Here is a 23,869-nt window from a genome sequence, read left to right as displayed (position 1 = left end):
AGTGCCAATTCCTTTTTTTGTCACTTCACAGAATTTATTGCATACTCATATTTTTTTCATTAAAAGTTATGGTTGGTATATTGGCCAGCTGAAAAAAACAACTTAAACCATTCCACACAGGCATAGTTCTTACTGCACAATGGATAAATTATGAACACTTCCAGAGACACCATTCCTAAAAAAAAAATATTCAGACACAAACTTCTTGAACAGTATTTCAACTTTAATGGAATCAGAACAGTAACCCATCAGAACAATTCTATACATCTCTATAAACACTTTGGAGCATGACTAAGTACCTATTACTTCCTATATACAATCACCTGAAACAATACACTGTAAATATGCCTTAACTAAGAAAATACAAACATGCTTTTGCAAGATTATTTAGCTCTTTTTGAGCGTAGCTGTCGCTTGATGATTAGCTGATCGCTTTCCTTCTCTTTTTTTCTATAAAGACCTGAAAAAGATGATATTTCAAGAGTTACTCAGCATTTCTTCAGTGACAAATGACATGTACTTCTAGACCCATGTAACCAACAACATGTTTTTTCCCAGAAGCTGTTTTCAGAACGAATTTTGCCTATTATCTTCTAGTCAGAGGTCTCCAGAACAGAGACACCATTTTAGTGCATCATAATAAGCAAAAAATACTGGGAACATATGAAATCCCTTTTTTTGCTGAAACAAATATCAAAGTCCAAAGAAAACAGTGATCTGAAAGCAGCTCTCACTTCTTATCTCTAATACTCATTTTGTGAAACAAGAAGCGTTCAGAAAACATATTTTTAGCTTAAATTTCTTTAGCTTTCTGACTTTCCCAGGATTCAGTCTTTAACTTTTTCTTCCACTTCCAAGCTCCTTAGCTTCTTTTGCCCTGCCTTCCTGTCATTTCCTTCAGCCTCCTGTGGACAGCATTTTGGTTACTGCTGCATCTATTCATACAGTTTACAGAAAAGTCAACAGAATAACTCAGTATGGGCAAATGCTCACCAGAGCGAATGAAAAAGGACTGAACAGAATGAAGAGATGTACTTCTAACAGCCAGAGCACGCTCAGCACTTTAGTTACTGACAAAACCATAAAGCTGGATTTCAGAAACAGTCCATCAAGCCCTGGCCTATAAGACTCTCTATAGGCTGGTTTAGACAGGGCAACGCAATTTAAGCACACGCAGAAGACTACTGAAACTGTGCTTTGAAAAGCATGGGTGTATCCAAATCCTAAAGTAACCCTAATAGCAGCTGGGCAGAAAAGGAATCGGAAATTACCTCAGATGCTCACTTGCCCTGCAAAGTTAATCGTACATGCAGACCTTTCTCTTCAGTGTTTCAATCATGCTATTCCAAATCTATGGATTCCTTAATGGTCTCTATTTCTGTTATCCCTTCATGCTACTCTTAAATGAACACCAACTACTGGAAAAACAAATTAAGACTCAACTGCTGTACTAGAGGAAAAAGTAACACTCCACATACCACAGCTAAGGTATCTAAGACTCCAAATGTGAAGATATCGCCATGACTGCTATATAGGTGATACAACAAGTCAGCAGTCACACACAGAGAAGATAAGCGAGAAAACAGAGAAAATTAAAGTAACACATCAGGAAGAAAAGACCAAAAGAAATAAGTCAGTACTTTCAAACCTCTTCTGCAACTTGACTCAATCAGGTTTGTTCTGTCCCCCCAATAGCTTATTTTAAGCCCAGATTACAGAAATAGATTACAGCGGACAGAACACTAACCCGTAATCACTTACCGAAGAATCAGGGATATCTAGAGGGCAAGAACTGTCCGTTGAACACAGCTTTCTCTTAGATCGTTTTGGCTTGAGCTCCTTTCCTTTGACATTTTCTGGTTCTGCAGACTTGGGAGAGCTTATTGTTGCCATCAGCTTCTTTGCTACAAGAAAAAATTTATTGTAAATCAATGTCTTATTGGTTTTATGAGCCTCAAAATTAATGAATAAAGGTTTAATGAATAAAGGTTTATTAAAACCAGTTTAAAAATGAAACAGATGTAGTCTGAAATTTAAACATAAAAATTCAGACGTGGTATGTATTTGACTACCACAGTCTTCTATATCCTGAAACAGTTTTCTATAGCTTCAAATGCAAAAGCTTAAAGGACACATTTAAATAGCACCAAAAAAATCAATTGGGATTCAGATTTCACTGGATGTTAAATACAACAGGAATTGAAAACCAGGCTTAACTTCTTTGTACTGACAGAAGCACAAGGTTGAGTCAATTTTCTCTATGTACTTGTATAGTTTTATCAAACTAGTACCAGCTCTATGAAGAGATGAGTGTGTGCATCTTATGAGCTAGAAGGAAAGAAGAGATCCCAATCAATACTAAGTTATGCAAAGGAGGGAAAAAATACAGGACATGGTAATAAAGGTTACAAATTAGACCTCATTTGCTCAAATAAAGTATTTCCAGGGTGAAATTTTGATTACTCTGAATTTGGCTTCCATTGATAATGACATGTTGTCCTCATGGAACCACTCTGACAAATGTGAAAAATGTTAGAAATCCCACTATCTTAACTGTGCATCGTGAATAATGACTAACCTTGTTTTAACCAGCCAAATAGTAGTGTCTTTTAGAATTTAACACTGGTGATTCTTTGTGCCCTCTGCTAATTTTAATCTTTTTTTTAAAAAAAAACCCAGTAACTCAGAAATCATGTCTTACTGTAGGAAAGAATAAAAATATATTCTTCAATGGAAGGTCCTAGCAGTTAATTTTCCCAAGGCTATACTTAAACTTGAAATCCATTAACTGCTTCAGAGCTAGTTTATTGAACTCTTCCACATATTTTCTGGAGATACTGGCTTTCAGATTCTGTAGAACTAATCTTCCTCTCCTACATACATACTTCAAAAAACATTAATACAATTTCCACAGAAACAAAACAGGAAGAGGGGGGGAGATTGCTTATAGAACAAGGTCAGATCTGGGTTTGAATTCAACTCTTGATTTTTTTAGATCAACAGGTCAAGTTTCTGAAATTGCCTTTAACTGTTTTACTGTAAGCAAGAACAAAGTAACTCAGACATTTTGAGCTTATCATTGCTTTTATGATAAATTTATATGCACATAGTCCACACTGCATCCTTTCGCTCTACCTGGCTTACCTTTCACACTTAACCTAAACTTTAGAACCATGTGGTCCTTGTAATCCAGTCGGCCTCTTCTACTCTGCAAGATTCAGCAGAGCAGGCCCCAGCTCAGACTCCATTGTTTCATAAATGAAAGAACAACTGGATGCAGCAGACGTGGCCTTTAACAGCACATACATTAACAGATTACAGTAGAAAAAAGCTATTCTACAATACCCAGATAACATGGAATAAGCCTTATTTATTCTGTACAAACCTTTAGAGTGAAAAATAACAGGAGAACTTTGGAAAAAATCTCCAATTTTTTGTAGTGTTCCATCTTTCTTTTTAGCTGACTTTTTACGTGAAGTAGATTCTTGCTTTCTTAAGGGGTATTCTTTTCTTTTCTTCTGTGTAGAAGACATCTGTACAGAAATACACAGTCATTGTTTAAGTCAAAAAGTTGACTTATCTTCAAGTTTAATTCCATTTTGTTTGGCTTCAATGTTATTTTCAAGCTGACATTTTGAGCTTTGCTACCAAAACCTCTGCTCATTAATGATACTGCCGCAGCAAGCAATGTAGACAACCTTATTTTATACCCAAAAGAAAAAAAATTGTCAGTTTCACAGAATACATCTAAGGGCATGAGTAATATAGGAAACAAATAGTTTCTTTTAAAAAAGTAGATTCAAAGTTTTAGAGTATTTCATTAGACTAGCTGTTCTAGTTATAAAACAGAAGAAAACTGATGGTGAAAATAAATCTACTGTCCACCCTTTGAGCCTGCCCAGGTTACTACTAAGGCCTAAAATCATATTTTTATAGTTGTCATGCATATAGATGACACAAACCTTAGTTTTACTTCAAAAGGAATTGCCTATAACATGACATATGCTAAGAGTATGCTCAAACTAGTCTTCATAACTACTCAGCATGCAACATCCTTCCCTGGGAATCCCTGTACGCTGCAGCCAGTACACGTTCTGGGCAAATACAGACTGACTCTCCTTGGTTAGCTTAGAAAGTTTAGTAGGAAGACAACGTACATGTTTAAGAATCCTATTAAAATACATAGATAAGGATTAAGATACTGCTGCATAAGAATGTTTGCTCCTTTCACAAGTCCACCTTTACAGAAAAGGTGGACTTATGAAAGGAGAAACTAACTTCAAAATTGAACAAAACCAAACTATTTTCTTGTTGCTTGTAGAAGGTGAATTAGTCATAGCAGGTTTTGCATTTTCTTGTTCTCACTTTTCACAAAATCCTAAGAAAATAAACATGACAAATTTTAACTAGGATTCTTCCGGAAAGAATAATGATTACCTATATTACAGAAGCAGCCACTATTTAAATGCTATGACTAACAGTAGGGAGGCATTGACTACTGCTGGATAGAGGTAACTATTCAAACGTGAAATAAACACTAAACAAACTTGTGGAAGGGAACTAGAAATGCCTGTAGTCAAACCATTCTGACATTTACTATTTTCTTCTCTCTGTTATTTCCTATACTTTTGACTTTAAGAGATTTGACAAGCCAACACCCAAATTGAAATTAATAAATCTAAGTGTAAATTTGGATTTATGGTGACAAGTATATAAAAAACAGGTTGGTAGCACAGTGCCATTGTTAAGCTGTCTTTTAATGACATCTTCTATCTTGTGAAGTGGTGCTGAGAGATTTCAGATAACCGACAGCCATACCAACTGATAACAGCATCAGAAAATGGAAAGAGGATTTTGTTCTTTAATTAGAAGGGAGCCTCTGAAAAAGATTTGGTTTTGTTTGTTTCTAAAACACCAGGGAGTTTGTTTCATTTTTAAAAAAATTTGACATGAGCAGTATGTGGTTATTTTAGCACTACAGGTTTCCCCTCAGTTTTAGTTTTCACAATGCTTTTCAGTTTTAGGAAATTTAAAAAAACAAACTGTGTCTTCAGTAGACTTGTAACAGTTAAAGTTACTGAATCATTTTATAATCTGTTTGGCATATGTAACATGAAGATAAATATTTAAATATTTAAATATGGGTACAGAAGGCCCCATATGCAGACCGGACCCGCTTCATAGGGAAGTCTGCTGCCTCCCTGGGGGCCGCGTCAATGACCTCAAGGCAAAACTCCCCACTCTAGTGAGACCCAAGGACTACTACCCTCTCCTGGTTTTTCAGGTAGGTAGTGACGACATTACTAGGAGAAGTCCTAAAGCAATGAAGAGAGATTTCAGGTCCTTGGGGAAAGTGATTAAGGGGTCGGGGGCACAAATTGTGTTCTCCTCCATCCCTTCAGTTGGAGGGATGGATGAAGAAGAACACAGGAGAACTCAACAGATGAGCTTGTGGCTCCAAGACTGGTGTTACAGTCAGGGCTTTGGATTTTTCAATCATGGGTTGGTATACAGGGCGCCAGACCTTTTGGCATTAGATGGAATGCACCTGTCCCAGAGGGGGAAGAGGATCATGGGACAGGAGTTAGCTGGGCTCATTGACAGAGCTTTAAACTAGATTTGAAGGGGGGAGGGGGAAAACATCAGCCCATCTGAAGTACATGTATACCAATGCACACAGTATGGGTAACAAACAGGAGGAGCTTGAAGCCATGATGAAACAGGAAAATTATGATGTTGTGGCTATTACAGAAACATGGTGGGATGTCTCCCATGACTGGAGTGCGCCTGTTGATGGCTACAAGCTCTTTAGAAGGGACAGACAAGGAAGGAGAGGTGGTGGGGTGGCGCTGTATGTTAGGGACTGTTATGATTGCCTTGAGCACAAGTGTAGCGAAGACAGGGTAGAGTGTCTTTGCGTTAGAATCAGGGGGAAGGCCAACAGGGCAGATGTTGTAGTAGGAGTCTACTAGAGGCCACCCACCCAGGACAGAGAGGTGGATGAAATATTCTATAAGTATTTAGAAGAAATCTCATGATCGCTTGCCCTTGTTCTTGTGGGAGACTTCAACTTCCCAGACATCTGCTGGAAGTACAGTACAGCAGAGCGAGACCAGTCCCGGAGATTCCTGGAATGTGTGGGAGACAACTTCCTGACGCAACTGGTGAGAGAACCAACCAGAGAAGGTGCCCTGCTGGATCTCCTCTTTGTGAACAGAGAAGGACTGGTGGACAATGTGGCAGCTGGAGGCCGACTAGGGCACAGTGATCATGAAATAATAGAGTTCTCTATTCTTAGAGAGGCCAGGAGAGGGCTAAGCAGAACTGACATCCTGGACTTCAAAAGGGCTGACTTTGTATTGATTAGGCACCTGCTTGAAAGGATCCCTTGGGAGACAATCCTGAACAGTATAGGGGTCCAGGAAGGCTGGGCACTCTTTAAGAAGGAAGTGTTAATGGCTCAGGAACAGGCAGTCCCCAGGTGCTGTAAGAGAAGCCAGCGACAGAGAAGACCAACCTGGCTGAACAGGGAGCTTTGGCTGCAACTCAGGGAGAAAAGGAAAGTTTACAGCCTTTGGATGAAGGGACTAGCCACTCACAGTGATTACAAAGACACAGTGAGGCTATGCAGGGCAGAAATCAGGAGGTCTAAAAGCCCAGCTGGAAATTACCCTGGCTTCAGCAATCAAGGATAACAAGAAATGTTTCTATAAGTATGTCAACAGCAAAAGAAAGACCAGGGAGAGTCTCCATCCCCTGCTGGATGCGGGGGGAAACATGGTAACAAGTGATGAGGAGAAGGCTGAGGTCCTTAATGCCTTCTTTGCCTCAGTCTTTAATAACAAGACTAGTTGGACTGAGGGAATCCAGCCTCCTCAGCCAGAGGACAGAGACTGGGAGAACGACCCCCCTGCAATCCAGGAGACAGTCAGTGACCTACTGCATCACATAGACACACACAAGTCTATGGGACCTGATGGGATACACCCGAGGGTGCTGAAGGAGCTGGCTGGGGTGCTCGCCAAGCCACTTTCCATCATTATCAGCAGTCCTGGCTGACCGGGGAGGTCCCGACAGATTGGAAACTGGCCAATGTGACGCCCATCTATAAGAAGAGTCGGAAGGATGATCCAGGAAATTACAGGCCTGTCAGCTTGACTTCAGTGCCCGGGAAGCTGATGGAGCACCTCATCCAGAGTACCATCACACAACACATGCGGGACAACCAGATGATCAGGCCCAGTCAGCATGGGTTTATGAAAGGCAGGTCCTGCTTGACAAACCTGATCTCCTTCTATGACAGGGTTGACCTGCTTATTGGATGAGGGAAAGGCTGTGGATGTAGTTTACCTCGACTTGAGTAGGGTCTTTGACACCGTTTCCCACAGCATTCTCCTGGCGAAATTGGCTGCTCGAGGCTTGGATGGTCGCACACGCTTTGCTGGGTAAAAAACTGGCTGGATGGCCAGGCCCAAAGAGTTGTGGTGCATGGAGTTAAATCCACTTGGTGGCTGGTCACGAGTGGTGTCCCGCAGGGCTCAGTTTTGGGGCCACTACTGTTTAAGATCTTTATTGATGATCTAGACGAGGGGATCGAGTGCACCCTCAGTAAGTCTGCAGATGACACCAAGTTGGGTGGGAGTGTTGATCTGCTTGAGGGTAGGGAGGCTCTGCAGAGAGATCTGGACAGGCTGGAGCGATGGGCTAAGGCCAACTGTATGAGCTTCAATAAGGCCAAATGCCGGGTGCTGCACTTGGGTCACAACAACCCCCAGCAACGCTACAGGCTTGGGGAGGAGTGGCTGGAGAGCTGCCAGTCAGAGAGGGACCTGGGGGTGTTGATTGACAGCCGGATAAACATGAGCCAGCAGTGTGCCCAGGTGGCCAAGAAGGCCAATGGTATCCTGGCTTGTATCAGAAATAGCGTGGCCAGCAGGGCCAGGGAAGTGATCTTGCCCCTGTACTTGGCACTGGTAAGGCCGCACCTCGATTACTGTGTTCAGTTTTGGGCCCCTCACTACAAAAAGGACATTGAATTATTCGAGTATGTCCAGAGAAGGGCAACGAAGCTGGTGAAGGGTCTGGAGCACATGTCGTACGAGAAGCGGCTGAGGGAACTGGGGTTGTTTAGTTTGGAGAAGAGGAGGCTGAGGGGAGACCTCATCGCCCTCTACAACTACCTGAAAGGAGGGTGCAGAGAGCTGGGGATGAGCCTCTTTAACCAAGTAATAAGTGATAGGACAAGAGGTAATGGCCTCAAGTTGCACCAGGGAAGGTTTAGACTGGATATTAGGAAGTATTTCTTTCCAGAACGGGTTGTTGGGCATTGGAATGGGCTGCCCAGGGAAGTGGTGGAGTCCCCATCCCTGGAGGTGTTTAAGAGTAGGGTCGACATAGCGCTGGGGGATACGGTGTAGTTGGGATCTGTCAGTGCTAGGTTAACGGTTGGACTAGATGATCTTCAAGGTCCTTTCCAACCTAGATGATTCTGTGATTTAAGAGTAACATTCAGGTGAATAAAACAGCAATAAGATACTTCTAAAATTAGTTCCATGTTATTGAAAAATTACTTAGCTAAATGTTATCCCATCAGGATATGAACATCTACGCTATGAAAGGATTTATAAATGGATTGGTAAAACAGTCTTCTCAAAACATGGATAACTATGTTAGATGAAATATATTCATCTGTAGATAAGGTTCAGTACTTTTCCAGTGCCTTCAGAAGGATGGTTATTTTTACACTTACTTTTCCAGCAGCCTAAGAGAATACTCCTCTCAAAGAAAATTGGTTCAAGACATAGGAAGTTTAAATCAAATCTGGACATTATTCCAGAATGAAGCGTTCAATTCCAGATGAATTAACTTACACAACTTTTAACAGTTACTTTTGTAATCCAAGTTTAACAAAATGAGTTTATTGAAGTACTGTTGAACACTAATCACTGAAGTGACCGTTTCTCTTAACTATTTTACTAAGAGATTAAAAAAACATCACTTGAGAACACTTGAATGAGAATGCTAGAAAACCATCAGACACTTCACTCTCCAGCTGAGACAAACTCAGAGTGATCACTTGCCACTTATGCAAATGACCCACAGGTCATCTCCCTATACTCACCTGTCAGCTTCAGAAGTCCTTAGAAGTACAGAGATTCATAAGCCCCACAAGTAGGATTACAAGTAAGTACCACCACAATGAGGTATTAGGGCTTCATAGTCTTTGTGTCTTAGAAATAGCTCTGTTCATGCTAATGTTGATAAAAGTCAGAGGAAAGAAATGTGCGGTTCAAGTAGGAGCAGTGAAGATTTTTACCACCCTGAACTGCTGTGAAGCCTTAGTCTCGCACATAAACACCACAGCACACTAAGAACGCTGGCACATATAACCTAGCACAACTGAAGGAATTAAAGAGGAATTAAGTTCTACAGAAAACAGGGAGGTTCAGGTGCTCGTGCAATTAGTTCTGTATATTCCCTTTAAATACAAAAAGATCAAAGAAAACACAGACTGGACAAAAAGTCAAAGGAAGTGGTCTTGAAACTCTGAAATGCAATGATTAAGCCCAGAGGCTTAACTTTTAATTGCCTATTAGAAGAGGTTATAGTTGATACCAATGATTGCTTAAACCAAAAGAAGCAGTTCTATTGAACTGGTCTCTAATCCTGCAGATCACAGCTACAGACAGAAGCAAATAGTAAGAGCAAGGAGAGAGAAATGTAAAAGGTGAAGAGGAAGTACATATCAGGGACAAGCGTCCAGAGTCTGGATAAATTGAAATCTATGACTTTATTCAACATAGGCCAGAGATCCACACCTTGGCAGGAGGTGGGGGGTGGGGGGGAAAGAGGTTTAAATATTCTCTGTATATATCCTTAGGATCTCAGTGAGAATCAAAAGGATAGGATTTTAACAAATGATCAGAGTAATAAATTGAAAGACTACACAACACATTTTGTCAGTTGGTCTAGGTCATACCTCATCCCTCTCTTCACTTGTCCTTTTCTTTCTTGGCTTGAGCACTTTAACTGTAGCTGGTAAGGTGCTGCCCTGGTGTTTCACCTCCATCTTATCGGGTTCCAGAGGTGTGAACTGAATTTCCATCTCTGGTTTTGGGAACCGACTAGTATTTCCACTTTCTGTGGACACTTCTGAAGAGTCAAGGACAATTTCTGAATGCTCCTGCAAATACATGGAAATTTTAAGAACACAAGTTTTAAAATAACTGAGTTAAAAAACCCATAATACACATCTTTCCCCAACGGATTGCAAAGTAAGCATTCCATTTCCCAGCTTTCACTTTCAGAACACTTCTAATTGAAGGAATCTACTTCAACCATAGCAGAGTTTAACCCTTACTTTCTAAAACTTTTTTGTTACATTTTAAAAAGTTAACGTTTCTATCTACAGTGACAGAACTTGAACTCAGCCTGATACTTTGTTTCCAAGTCATTTTGCTCAAGGGCAGAGACAGTCACAGTTTTCACAAGTAGCAGTAGTAGAATGGACATGACTTTCATCTTAACTCTGCTGCTCCTTAGGAGCTAGGCAGTGATAGCAGCTTTTGAGAGAAAAGTATAACCTTTCTCTAGCCTATCTTTAAGGAATTTTCCCTTCCCCTTCTACACCAGAGAAGTTGTGTAAGTAACAAGGTCCAACTAGCAAGCTACAAGCCAAATTCAACCTGTGAGAGGCTTCTACATCACTACCTGTTCTCTGGAGGAAGAGCAGGCATTAAGGCAGCGTGCAGCCCACAAGCTGAAAACCTTGTCTTGTACCTGCTCACAGCCAAACTGCAAGAACTGCACAGTGAGGGTGGGATGGAAAAATCAGTTTGACAATTCTTCTTCCTCAGCAGCACTTACCTTCCACCATCCACCCAACCTGTTTTTCTTAGCAAAACCAGCAAGTGAGAGCTGTGGTCCTCCCAGCTCCTGCATCTCTGTGGCAGCAGTTCAGCTGCTGGCTAGCATACAGGAATGGATTCAGCAGCTGTTTGAATGAAACCTGAAAGACAGGCTGCTGGGGTGGTTGGTGCTTAGAAACTGCAGGTGGCTGCTACTACTGCTGCTGGTGGGGTCCCAAACAGAGCAGCTGCTGTGGCTTCTCGAAGGGCACTCTCCTCCTCTCAAAAAGGAAAGTGATCAAAGCTCATGGAAAGCCCAGAGATAGTCACATTCTGCAACAGGCTCTGCTGGGATTCTGAGTAAGAATACAAGCACCACTGCATTCCCAAGAATGGAGTCGGCTAATAGAAACATTTTTCTTTATAACTGCTATTTCATGAGAGTTAGCCATCAAAAAGTTACACAGGAATGGCTAGTGTCATTAGCTAACACAGCTACACACAAGAATCCTGTAGTGGAAGAAAGCAAATCCAATTTGCCCTGCTACTGCTCATCCATTTAAAAGGGTTTATATATTTGTTTCAAGTGACTTATCTAATAATCAGCCACTTCATAAGCATTGGTGAGAGGTAGGATTTCAAGAGCATGCAGCTGAAGTCAGATATAGCTATTCACATGATTATGTTATACATCTTTTATTTCTACCAAAAGCCACTAAAATGAGGTGATCTGATCGCCAAGAAAGGTATTTGCAGAATAAAACTTTAGAATTATTCAGACAACAGGATACATTTTCTTCCCTATTCTGCATTTAGCAAAACCCATACAACTGCATAAAATTTTTAAATTTCAGTTTTGTACCAACCTCACTTAATGAAGAGGCACTGCCAGGACACTGAGATAATGAATAATTCCCTTTAACTGCGTCATATCTAACTGAAATACTTGACAAAGTATAGGATTAGTCCTGCTTTGTTTTTCTATAAACTGTAAATATTTAGAACGAGAAGAGATTATGCTAAACTGTAAACCTCAAAATATTTTGATTTTTCTAAAGCTACAATATAAAAGCTCAAGTGCAGACAGCTAATGAACACCTGGGCTGAGAGACAACACAAGTTTAAGGCAGTAACCTCTACTCACGATGCCATCATGAGATGTGCCCTGCTGGGTCTCACCAACAGTCCGTCTAGTTCAATATTCTGCCCCAAGTGTGGCAAAGGGAGATGCTATTTAAGGATAAGATAGTGATCCTGGTCACCTTGTCATCTGTCCTCTCCATACTCTCCCAGCATTCTTAGCTGTGCATTACAATTGTCAGAGTCTACACCACTGTCTAACCCTCAGAGTATCCATTTAAAAATATATTGATGGATTTCTACTACAAAATTTTTCTAATCCCTGCTGACAGTAACTGTTTCCACCACCTCCAGAAAATTACTAGCTGCTTCATATAGGAATATGTTATTTTAGCTGTCTTAAAATTATTTCCTATTAGTTTCACGAAGTGCTGCCCAGTTCTTGCAGGATTTTAACAAGGACAGTTCTGCCTTCTGTTTACCCACCGCAACCATGATTTTGTAAACCTCAGCCCCACAACCCTCTGGTGGCCTTAACCTCTCCTAATCACAGTGCCAGCTTCTTAGCCTCTCCTCACAAGGCAGGAGACACACATCGTCTTGATCACCTTAGATTTTCTTCTTTATCTCCACTATATCTTTCCTGAGAATTATTTGACTTCCCCCCAAAACTCTACCCCATTCACTTCACACCATAACAGTTTATCACATGATAATCCTGGTAGTAGCCTCTCCTTATTCATAACATCAAGTACTGTGGCTACTGGCTTGAGGTAAATACTTCAGCACCAACTGTTCACAACAATTCTTCTCTGTAACTAATTTTATAGCAAAAATAACTAACTTTATGGTGCTCTCTTAGCTGCCATTACAAAGCTGTATAAAGCAATAACCATTCTGAGAGCTCCTCTCTACTCCCTCATACATCACAAGCTTTATCTATACGGCACCAGCTGAATTGATGAAGTAGCAAGAAACTGGCCAGTCTTATTTGGCAGTAGACAGGAGAGAGATGAAGAGATGCATTTCATCATTCAGTCCAGTTCTGCCACAAGAGGAGAATCGCATCTTCTAGCAGCCAGGGGAGGGTCTGCTAGGAAATCCATGTTCAGCTCTCTTCATTACTAGTTAGCAATGGAGTCACGGAGCATTAATTCAGTTTGGGAGGAAAACTACCTCACTGAATACTGCTCACGTAGCACACAGGGATTTGGTCAGAATCAGAAGGCTCAGTACAGGTGCAAGCCTTTCAATTTTTGTTCAGGAAATATGCAAAGTCGATCTTTTCTTTGTGTAAACTTCAAATATTGTTTTGTTTTTAAGTAAGATGCAAGATACCGTTCTGTTCTTGTGAACCCCATACGGGCTGGCAGCTCTAATTACAGAACCATCTCTACTACCACACTATAGGTGCTATCAGGAAAGTTGTCTGAGCTGAAATCCCCTTAGCACTGACATAACCAAACAGAGGTGACATCACAAATATTATGTCTTCAAATCTCTAGAATCTGGATTAGTTAACTAGTTTTTCCCTCAGGTACAGAAGTTTTATAGTGTATAGAGAGGTGGTATTCTCTTAACTAAAGTACTTCTTTTTCTGAGAGGGAACTTGAAAGAGGGAGAGAGAAGAATAAACAAGAACTCAGAATTAATGATATAGTTAAAGTACGAAGAACTACAGAAAGTAACTTTTGGGAGATTCCCCACATTGCTGAAATATATACTGAGAAAACAACAAAACAAAGATGTTACTAACAACATATCATTAGTACATACTTTCTATAAATATAACAAACATACCTCTTTGTTTACAGACTGATCTATTTTATCTTGTCCTTCAGGTAAAGGTACTTCTGCCAAAGACTGAAGACTTTTATGGTTAACGCCTTGTTTCAATTCCTTTATAAAGTCATCTTTCTCAGCCAGCTGTTTTCTTAGTTCTTCTGTATCAGTTCCCTCATCCTAATAAACATAGCAAAAATTGCCACAAATTGCAGGATTGGCAAAAGAAATTAACATGTGCATGAGCATCATTACAATTACTCAGTAGCACCAGTTTTAGAATTGCAGGCTCAAACAGCCAGCTGTCCAACAAAAAGCCAACAACTTCATGTATGAGTGGCCTCTACTTAAAGCCAAGAAAGGTCATACAACAGCCTGGGAAGATGCAATGCAAAATTTTTATTTTAATCTACTTATGTAGGGTTATAAATTTCACCTCCCATTGTTTGTGAAGTTCTTGGTTCTGTGCAAAAGGCAGCTGATGTGATAGTTGTTTCAGATTTCCAGTCTAATCAAATTGCAATCAAATGATCAAATAGACTTGAGTGTTTATTTGAACTACTAAGTTTTTTGAAACTTCAGTTACTGTTACAAATTCAGTTTCAGAAAAGCATAAAGCTTTTTTTTTTTTGTATTAGCTGCAAACAATTTCAATATGTTTGGAATAGAGCCAAAACATAGTGTTTTGCAGAGTTAGTGAATAACAAAAGAAAAATCACAAAAACAACTGAAAAAAAAAATCCCACAGAAACAACAGAAAGAATGAGAGAGGACCTTTCCTGAATCATTTACTGCAGCTTATTTCAGTTCTGCTATTTCTTTATCTTTTTGTATGGTGATAGAAGCCAAAGTCTTGAGCTGTACTTCCAAAGCTTCTATTAATTTATTTCTTTCTTCACGCCACTTTTGAAGATTGTTGTCCTTTTCTACCAGCTGTGCAGCAAGTCTTTCCTGAATGGGGGAAAAAATAGGTTAGAATTGAACACCACTTCTACAAACCATCTGAACTGTTCTGACAGCTTAGTTTGGCATAGTCAGTACTATTTTATGGCCTCAGTAGACTTGAGAGCCTATGTAGATCTTAAAACGCTCACACAGAACTAGTTTCACTACAAATATACAAAAGTAAACCATGCTTCAAATGAGAAAAAACTGTATCTATATTTATACTGTTTGTGAAGAGAATTTTTGTCAAGAACCACCACTCCTGCTTGCCCACTTACTGATTTTATTACTGGAAAGTCTCAGGCAAGCAAAGTCACAGACAAAGTGAAAGTAGTCCCAAGCTCCTAACATCCCCCTGTACTGATTGCAGGTCCAGAAGGTCATTGCTAACTACTTCTAGATGCAAGTACAGTTTTAGATTGCACAGATTCATACAATAATTTCATATGCTTAAGAAATTACAACCTTGATACAGCCCAGTGACCAGGCAAGGTATCCACCTTGTTATTAACTATCAGTCACTCTACTTTGAAAGTGGTATGGGAGCAAAACCACTAGCATTTTGACCAAGTATTTTTACTGGAAAGATCTGGAAAGAGGCTTTTTTTGTCAACTACTGCTTGCTTCTTCTCTTCCTTCTAAAGCCTCATAGGCTTCTCCCCCCCCCCCCCCCCCCTTTTTTTTTTTTCAGAAAAGCCAAGCAACAAATCTTGTTTTTCAAAGTATGTTTTCTTAGCTTCATTAAGTAGCAATTCATTTAAGCATAGGTTACTTATTGGTGTTTTACACACAAGATGAAGTTTGAAGAAGGTGGTGGTGGTGATAGGATAGAAAGGAACAGGCACACTAACTTCCATTACGTATTACGCTTTTTCATTTTGTGACACTCCTATTCTTCCCTTTCACATTGAGATGATCTCATGTAGGCTTTGTCATGTGATAAATGAGGGGACTTTGACAAAGGCCAGCTCCCCTCAAGCACCCACACTGTTAACACTTGACACGAGATCTGCTCTGTACTAACGACTTACGCTAGAGGACTCTGACGAGACCTCCAGTCACTTACAATTTCTGCTTGCTGCTCTACATAACGTTCTCTGTCATCCGCAAATTTTCTCATTTCTCTGTTGTGATGGCTCTCAGCTTCTTTCACTTCACTCATGAGTCTCATTTTTTCCTCCAGCCAATTCTTTTTATCAGTTTGATACTTTGTCTCACTTTCCTATTTTAGTGGAACCAGAAATAAAGCCATAGGCAGAGATTAAGCAACAAAAAAAAGAAGTCTTAAAATCCAGATTACCATTAAACTCATTAATTTCAAAAAGATAACAGAAATACTAGCACAGTTTTACTCCAGCATATTCCCAAGTGCAAGTATTATATTCTCATTTGTTCCTTTCCAGTTAAAAAAATTGTTCAGCAGTTCTCAGAACTTATTATTCGGACTGGCACATCTTCAGGGAACAGACTTTTTTCCCTCTAAAAAATGCTCTGGGTAGGTCACAAACACTATTAAAGTTACACCAAAGGTAATGGCAAAAAGACCCTTTTTACTTACAAATTCCCAATCTTTTATACTTGCAGAACATGTTAAAAAACCTACTTCAAGACTGAAAGGCAAAAAATGCAGCAAAATTTGAATGGTAAACAGAGAGAGTGTGTAACTAAGAATGTCGCTTCAATCACAGCAACTTTGCCTCCTTCTCTGCCACAATCAAACCTCTTGTCAGACATTCTCCCACATAGGACCTGAAAAGCTGCTTGAGAAAAAAGTCTACTTTCTAATCCAAGGAGAATTAAGAGGTAAATCCTTAGTCTAACAGGAAGGACTTACAGGTCACACAGCAAGCACAAGATCTTTAAACAGTCTGATTTATTTGCCCAAGCAACTGACGGGAAAAAGGCTTGAAACAATCCAACTCTTGACATCTGTTCAAGACAATTTTAAGAGGAGCCCAGCTAGAGAAGCACCGTCCATGGTAGCATAACATAGTGAAGGGTGCACTCCATTATGGAGCATCAGTGATGCTGTATATTACAAAGACACCACATCCAGACTTTGCTGCACTGATGCACGGCAGTTTTTAGAGGAGGTTTCCTTTACCAGAACTTGCCACATTGTGCCCTAGTTCTTGAAGATAGCAACACAAAAAAAATTTAGACTCCTAAATGAAAGTTATGGCTTTAAACCTAAGTATGAATTACATCACCATGTTTTACCTTCAGTTCTTTTCGCAGCTTTATTAATTCCTCATTTTCATCTATGTTTTTTTCTGTGGTTTTGCTCATCTTTTGCTGCCAGTCACTATTGCTCTGGTTATCCAGCTCTCTATATCTCTGCTTCCATGCTTCCAGTTCTAGTCAGCACACAAAATGAGGTTATATAACATCGTCTTAAATGCATATTTGACCACATTCACATCCTTCTACTAAAGTTACTTGGATTTATCAGCCATGACCACAGAGGGACAACAGAAGCCTTTAACTGTTAGAAGTTTGTTATGTACTATATAAAATTAATGCCTAAATAACACTCAGCAAATCAAAACAGAGATTTAAAGCAGCTATCACAATACATCCAAAACAATTTTGTCTCCTTGCTCCCTTTCCATGGAGAGATTACCCCAAACTAATCTGTTGGTCTCTTCTAATTTGGTTTCAATCACTTGATCTTGTTTAATATGAGTCTGTTCTTGTTCTTCTAATGTCATCCGCATATCTTCAATTATTTTTTCCTTTGCACACAGATCTGAAAATATATTTACAGATGAGCCCCCATCCTAGTTCCCACCATTCTCTCCCAAAGTGCCTTCATCACAAGTAATTTCCCCCATTTCCTGAGATCTAAAGCTCTATTAGAAAGAAATAGAGTATCTCTACTAAACTTTCCAAATCCAAAATTCTGAAGTGATTCTCATCAACTTGATTTAGGTGAGCATTTCATTGTTAATGTCAGACTAAGGCTTGTATTATACGAAAACCTAACTATTGTTCCACTGCTAAATGTTTATCAAACCTGCAAAAACTGTTATTGTGCTAGTTCATGTTTCAGGGTTTGACTTTTTCCACAATAGGCTTACTTTCAGAGCAACGTTTTCTTCCCACTTTCAATAGAGTCTCCTCACAATCCTTGAATTGGCTGCTTTCAATCAGTTCATTAGAGTTCTTTTCTGCCAATTTTCTTTTAATGGTAGTTACAGTGTTGTCCTGTGTTAAAATAAGATAAATTACTTTGAAGTTTTACAAAGTGAGCACTTAATAGGCTTAGTAATCTTTTAGATGCAAATATTTTTACAAATCTATCTGGGTAACCTGTATATGGGTTGTCAGAAGAACAAGTCAGTTACAGATCAGTTGCTTAAACAAAAAGCAGGTACACCTTCAGACAGTAATAAGCACAATGCTTTGCACTGTACAGAAAGTAGAGCAAGAGACTAGGAAACTACGAAATGCAAAAGGAGTTTACCACCTGAAGTATCCAGTGTCAAAAGAGTTGAGGAAATCCATGATTTGCTCAAAGGGCCAATGGTCAGCTCTACAAGTTCATCACTTTCTTGTCATAGTTGGTAGAGCTGGGAGTCTTAACCACCTTCAGCAAAGCCACAGATCATTTTTATCATGAAAGATCTGATGCAATTTGAAAGCCTAGTCAGTTCTGTCATACATACTTTAGACTATGTATTTGACCAAGAATAAAGTTTCTTTACTCACAAGATGACACAAGTGGCAAGCCATGCCGGTTGCCAAGGACCAATCACTCATCTAAGTAATTCATTAAAAGAAATAATGATCTATAGAACAGACTTGAGGTTTGTTGTCACATTTTAAGTTTCATCCCACACAGTCTCATAGAAACACTGGACAGAGCTAGAGCCTGTCTCTTGGAAGGAGCAGTGATAGGAAGCAGTCATCACAACTGTTACCACTCTGAGCATTAATACTATTGAAAAGCTAAGTTGCTCAGAGGCAGAGAGGGAATAGAAGATTAAGTATGGTCAAAGCTTTAAGTTCACAGTGGAAGAGAAAAATGGATCAGAGCGCTGCCTAAGTTTAACTTAAAATGTTCTCAGAACTACATTTCAGGTTACAGGGCATCAGGCTCAAAAAAACACCTAACCGCATGTTTTGATTTTTTTTTTTTTTAACCTGTGTACATGTAGCCAAGCCAGCCTTTTGGCATTCAGCAGCCAGCAGCAGACTAGCCAGCTGCAAATTTTATTGATCGCATCAAAAGCAGAGATACCCTGGCCATCCACTCTTAGATCAAACTCTGCTCAATACATTCATATTATTGCTCTGCCTTAGAAAGTTTGTGTGCATCATGGTAGTAGGTGGGACACACTGATTTTTGTTGCCAATTTACACAACCACTGTCCTTCTCACACTAACTTCTAACTTCAATTAAATTTGAGCTTTTGCTGCAGCAAAACCTCCTTTCCTTCCTCTTCCATTCAGGCAAAAATAAAAAAGACAGTGACATAATCCCTCTCTTCCCACAGCTGGAGTCCTCCCAGTTTGAGTGTTGTTTTTTTCTTTAGAGTGGCTCTTCATAGTCTCATCGACAGTCCTCCAATAGTAACTCCAGATCACTGCTTCCAGAAATCCTATTTTCCACACACACCTCTGCACACATTTTGCCGTAACTTCAGTTGTAATGCCAACTTCGCCTGCTACCATTTCAAGAAAGTAGCAATTACTTACAGAAAATTTCAATTTTCCAAAATAGTCAAGTCCGTTATAAGCACAGATTTAATTTTTTTGTAAACAGAAAATTGAGATGTCTAAGACTTACATAGTCTTTTATGGTTTCTTCTAAACAGGATATCAAATCTTGCAGTCTCGTGATAGCATCATCTTTTTGCTCTGCGATGTCCATTAGTTCTTGAATCCTTTTATTCTGCGTATTCATTTTCTTAGAAAAGAAAGTAGTTCAGTCAATGCTAAATTCTTGAACTATACAATGCATTTAGAAGCAAGATCAGTTAAGCTAAGCTTGATATAAAAAAAGCTAGAAACATACTACAATAGCATTTTAAGCTACTGAAATTTTGTACTAAAGCAAGTAATTTTGCACAAGTTTTTTTTGAGAAAGTTACCTCAGTTGCTTCTTTAAGCTGCTCAGCAGCCTCATCCGATTTAATCATCTGCATTTCAAAGTCTGTAACAGGAAGAGAAGCCTGCATCAAATAAGTGGCTATTACATAGTTTACTCAGTAATCCATTTTTCCAGATCTTCTGGTACTTTAGTAGCTTTTGAATAGACTCATTTATTTTTGTGTTGGCTTCTACTTACAGGACACATTTCAAAAGTTCAGGTTTTTTTGAACAGAATTGGGCCCTGTAACCCATATAAAATATAGATCATGTCAAGAGACTTCTGCTGAAATCATATTATGAGGTATTGATACTTTTATCTATGAATGTTCCACAGAATACCTGAAAACACTGCATCAGCAAAATGTGAAGTGCTGGGATCACAATATAACCATGAAATCAAGAATAAATAATGTTGACATGTTACCCCCACAATTCAGAAGTCTTCAACTGACAGTTCTAAGTTTTGTCTTAAAAATGAAATAATCAAGGCCTGTGGAATTGTTCAACCCAAACATACACAAAACAATTGATTACCACCTATAGAGGTAACATACGATTTGGTTCCAAAATCCTGCTCAACTGGATTATTTCTATTTTACAGTGTCATTTCTTTTTTCTTTCACATCACACACACACCCAGCTCACCTTTGGTTTTCTGTGTCAGCTGTTCTTCAATTTTGATTAGTTCATTGGTTTTCTCTGTCAGCTTTTCTTTGGTCTGAGTTAGTTCAGTGCTAGTTTTTCCCAGTCGCTTTTCAAGCCAACCTATAGCTTCCTGTGGGTCCTCCAGAGACACAATGTATCTGTATGTTTCTTCCGCCTGCTTTTTGGTATCAACGACATCATTCTGCAGAGAATCAATAACATCCTCAAGCTCAATGTAGGTGCCTGGCCTTATGCCATGTTCTCCATCCTGAAAGATAATTTATATCCATTTAGAAGTAGCAAATAGTTACACAATATCCATTATTTCTACTGAAAATTTCAAAGAACGTTATGTACTCAAACATCTAAGTACAGTTAATTCTGACTTCAAAGCCATCTTGTAGGTTCACAGGCAATTTGATTGCCAGTTTCTCTCTACCTTCACACAGAATTCTCCAGCATCAAGTAACAGCTACTTTATTTTTAAAGCATTTAACGGCCCACCATCACATTCCCTTTTATACCACCACAAAAGCATCCCCTCCAAATTTAATATAAAAGCTAGCATTTTTACCCGATGAGAACACTGAATGAACACAGCAAGCAAACAGTTTTAGAAGGAATACATCTGAAATTTTCAAATATCAGTAAAAGTTTGTGAGGTCAAATAAGTTTGTGGTAACTTATCAAATTAAGCTGTACTTAAAACACTGACTTTCTTTCCTCCTTGTTTTTTTAAAAACAAAGGGTTCGAAACTCACAAGAACCAGCCTCAACTTCAGAGTTTAGTTATGCTTAAGTGTATATACAATTATCATTGCTTCAGTTGTAGCCACAATAGCCTTAAGAGGAAAGAAGTCTCTGGGACCACTCCAGTACCATCCATATATGGGGTCTTAGAAGTCAGCTTCAAATACCTTAAACAGGCACTCAATGCAACAGTTTATAGCATAATTGCAGCTTTTCCCCCAGTTTCTTTGTACACAGTAATTCTCACTTTGTGTTGCAGAAATGCAGAAAACCCCAGATTCCTAAATGCATATCCGAGGCACAGCAACTACTCCTATTGAACATGATAAATATATCTTGCTGAGGATACAGTTAGGCAGCATGCAATTCCTTGAAACCATTCTTCTAATTCTTGAGACGTACCATCACCATAACAGGTAGTTAGTGAAAGGGATGTTATCAGGGGCATAATACCAGAGGTCCAGCTTGTTCACTGCAAGGCTTATCCTTTAGTTCATTTTCTTCATCCATGTCTTCAAGATCACCATTTACAAGTTCCTTGAAGATTTCCAGGCGTCTGTCAGAATCTTCTTGAAGCCGTTCTCGTTCATAAGAAAGGAACTCACTATAGTAGGGAAAATAAGTCAGATAAAAGCTAGCTAGTATGAGCTGCTACAAAGTTATTAGTACAGCTGCCTATAAACAAAGATGGTTTTTTCTTTATTTTGGCACAATAAAACAATACACAAAATGGTGTTGCTACACCAGAGTACGCACACTCCTGAAGAATGAGGGGGAGACATATATACACAGATATGGCTAACACTTGACTACAAGCATTTTTTCTAAGCTTCTTGAGCCAGAATACCCATCTGAAGTATCACTAAGACTGCAGTAACCAAAGAATTTGCAAGTGTCACTCTTTCTACAGACATCCTATCAAAGCTCTTCTGTTAGGGAGAGCTCTACAGGAACACTGCTGACAGATTACACACACACACACACACACACCCTATGTGCCCCAAATCAAAGCCTTTCCTACACAGTATTTTTCCTGAACTCATAGTCCAAACAGAAACTGATCTATTAACAGAGGCAGTAAGTCTAGCAGAAGAGTGTGGTCTCTTATAGCCAAGAGACAGATTTAAGAAATAAATGAATGGAATTTAATTTTTTTTAATCATTAACTTTAAAAACCACTTAAAGCTAACTTACTTGAAATATATTTCCTGCTCAGCAAAATATTGGGCAAATTCCTGCATCACCTCTTCACGAATCTTTAGTTCCAGCAGTAACTTATTCTTCTTTTCAGCAATAAGTTTGTTCTTCAACTCTTCTATGAGATTCAGCAGCATCTAGAATTACCATTAGTATTAAGTTTTTCATAACGACATGGTTTCCCATAAGTGAGATTTTTCTCATTCCTCAAACACTACAACACCACTTTACCCTTCCACCTGACAAAATTTCTTCCAGTTCTTTTATTAGCTTATTCATAAACAGGAAGATTTATGAGTAGATCAGAAGATCTCTTTGGTACTAAACACAGCAGTTTATAAGTTTGCACAGAGCAGGCATTTGTAAAGAACATCCATTTTATTACAAGAATTCTTGAAGTTGTCTTAAACAGGCTTAAGCTCCACAGGATTTGGCTCTTGTTTTCCAGGTGCTCATTTTTGGGACAATATTAATGAAACCTCCACAAAAGAGTTTCTAGTCCTCAGTTCCCTCCTCATCTTCCCTAGAAGTGACTAAATTTGCTGTTCCTTAAGGAACAGTTTTCAGCATTTTCTTGTACACAGAATACAGAGAAACAGTCTTCTGTATTGCTAAAAGCAGGTAATACTTGCTGTGCATTGACCACAGGCTACCAAAAGGAGAGAAAGCCAAATCTGCAATTCTTACTGCTTGGTCTATATTCAGACACATTATAGAGTTTTCCCACAACAGGCATCATCACATCATGAGTAATCCCACTTTTAGTTCTTAATGCTGGATTTAGATAAAATAAGGGTGATCAGAAAAAAAGGTGAGAGGGGGGAAAACCAGAATAATACCTTGCTTCAAGACTCCATGCTACGCTAATTCTTAACATACCCCTGGCACATACCATGTACTCTTTTTTTCCCATAATAACTTTATTATCTTCATGTTTCTGCACTGCTTCTTCTCCTGACATATGCTGTTCCTCCATCTCATTATCATCTTCAATCACATCTTCTAAGCTCCTGTCCCATAGGACAGTAACTCTTTTCCTTGAAATTGGCATTTTAATGTGACTAAGTAGTGATGATGTTGTTGATTTCTGGTCAAATGACTGATCTTGGACAAAAACAGATGTGTCCATAGCTAAAACCTACCCAGAAAACAAAGAATAAAGTCTTCAGTATTTTTTAATCCTCTACTGGCACTTCCAAGATATACCCGCTGCACTTCCCTATAGGTCTCCTGAGCACAGTACTCCCCCAGTCTATCATCTGTTCAGAGTCACTACTTCAACTGGTTTCCAGCTAGAGTATAAAGGAGTCACTTTAGAGTCTAACCCTTCTTTTGATTGCAGGAACACCAAGTTTCACTAGCTTGACAACGTACAAGAGGGTTGCCACCTCATGCACCTTCAGATTTCTGTATTTCCTATACTTTGAGTTTCTAGTTGCATTACACAAATGCCATCCAACAAATTCTGTTTGTTTTAGTGTTGTACTTAACCCATTTAGATGAGCCCACATTCTAATGGCCTGGAT

At 39.2% G+C, this 23,869-nt stretch overlaps 1 pseudogene; it reads right to left on the bottom strand.

Annotated features, from left to right (window-relative positions):
- Positions 1-202: 202 nt before the first annotated feature.
- The window catches only part of LOC141938471 (kinesin-like protein KIF20B), a 38,076-nt pseudogene continuing 14,409 nt past the window's right edge, over positions 203-23,869 (bottom strand).

This window comes from Strix uralensis, unplaced genomic scaffold (genome assembly GCF_047716275.1).
Source record: "Strix uralensis isolate ZFMK-TIS-50842 unplaced genomic scaffold, bStrUra1 scaffold_64, whole genome shotgun sequence".
Classification (NCBI taxonomy): domain Eukaryota; kingdom Metazoa; phylum Chordata; class Aves; order Strigiformes; family Strigidae; genus Strix; species Strix uralensis.
This window is presented reverse-complemented; position numbering and strand designations above follow the sequence as displayed.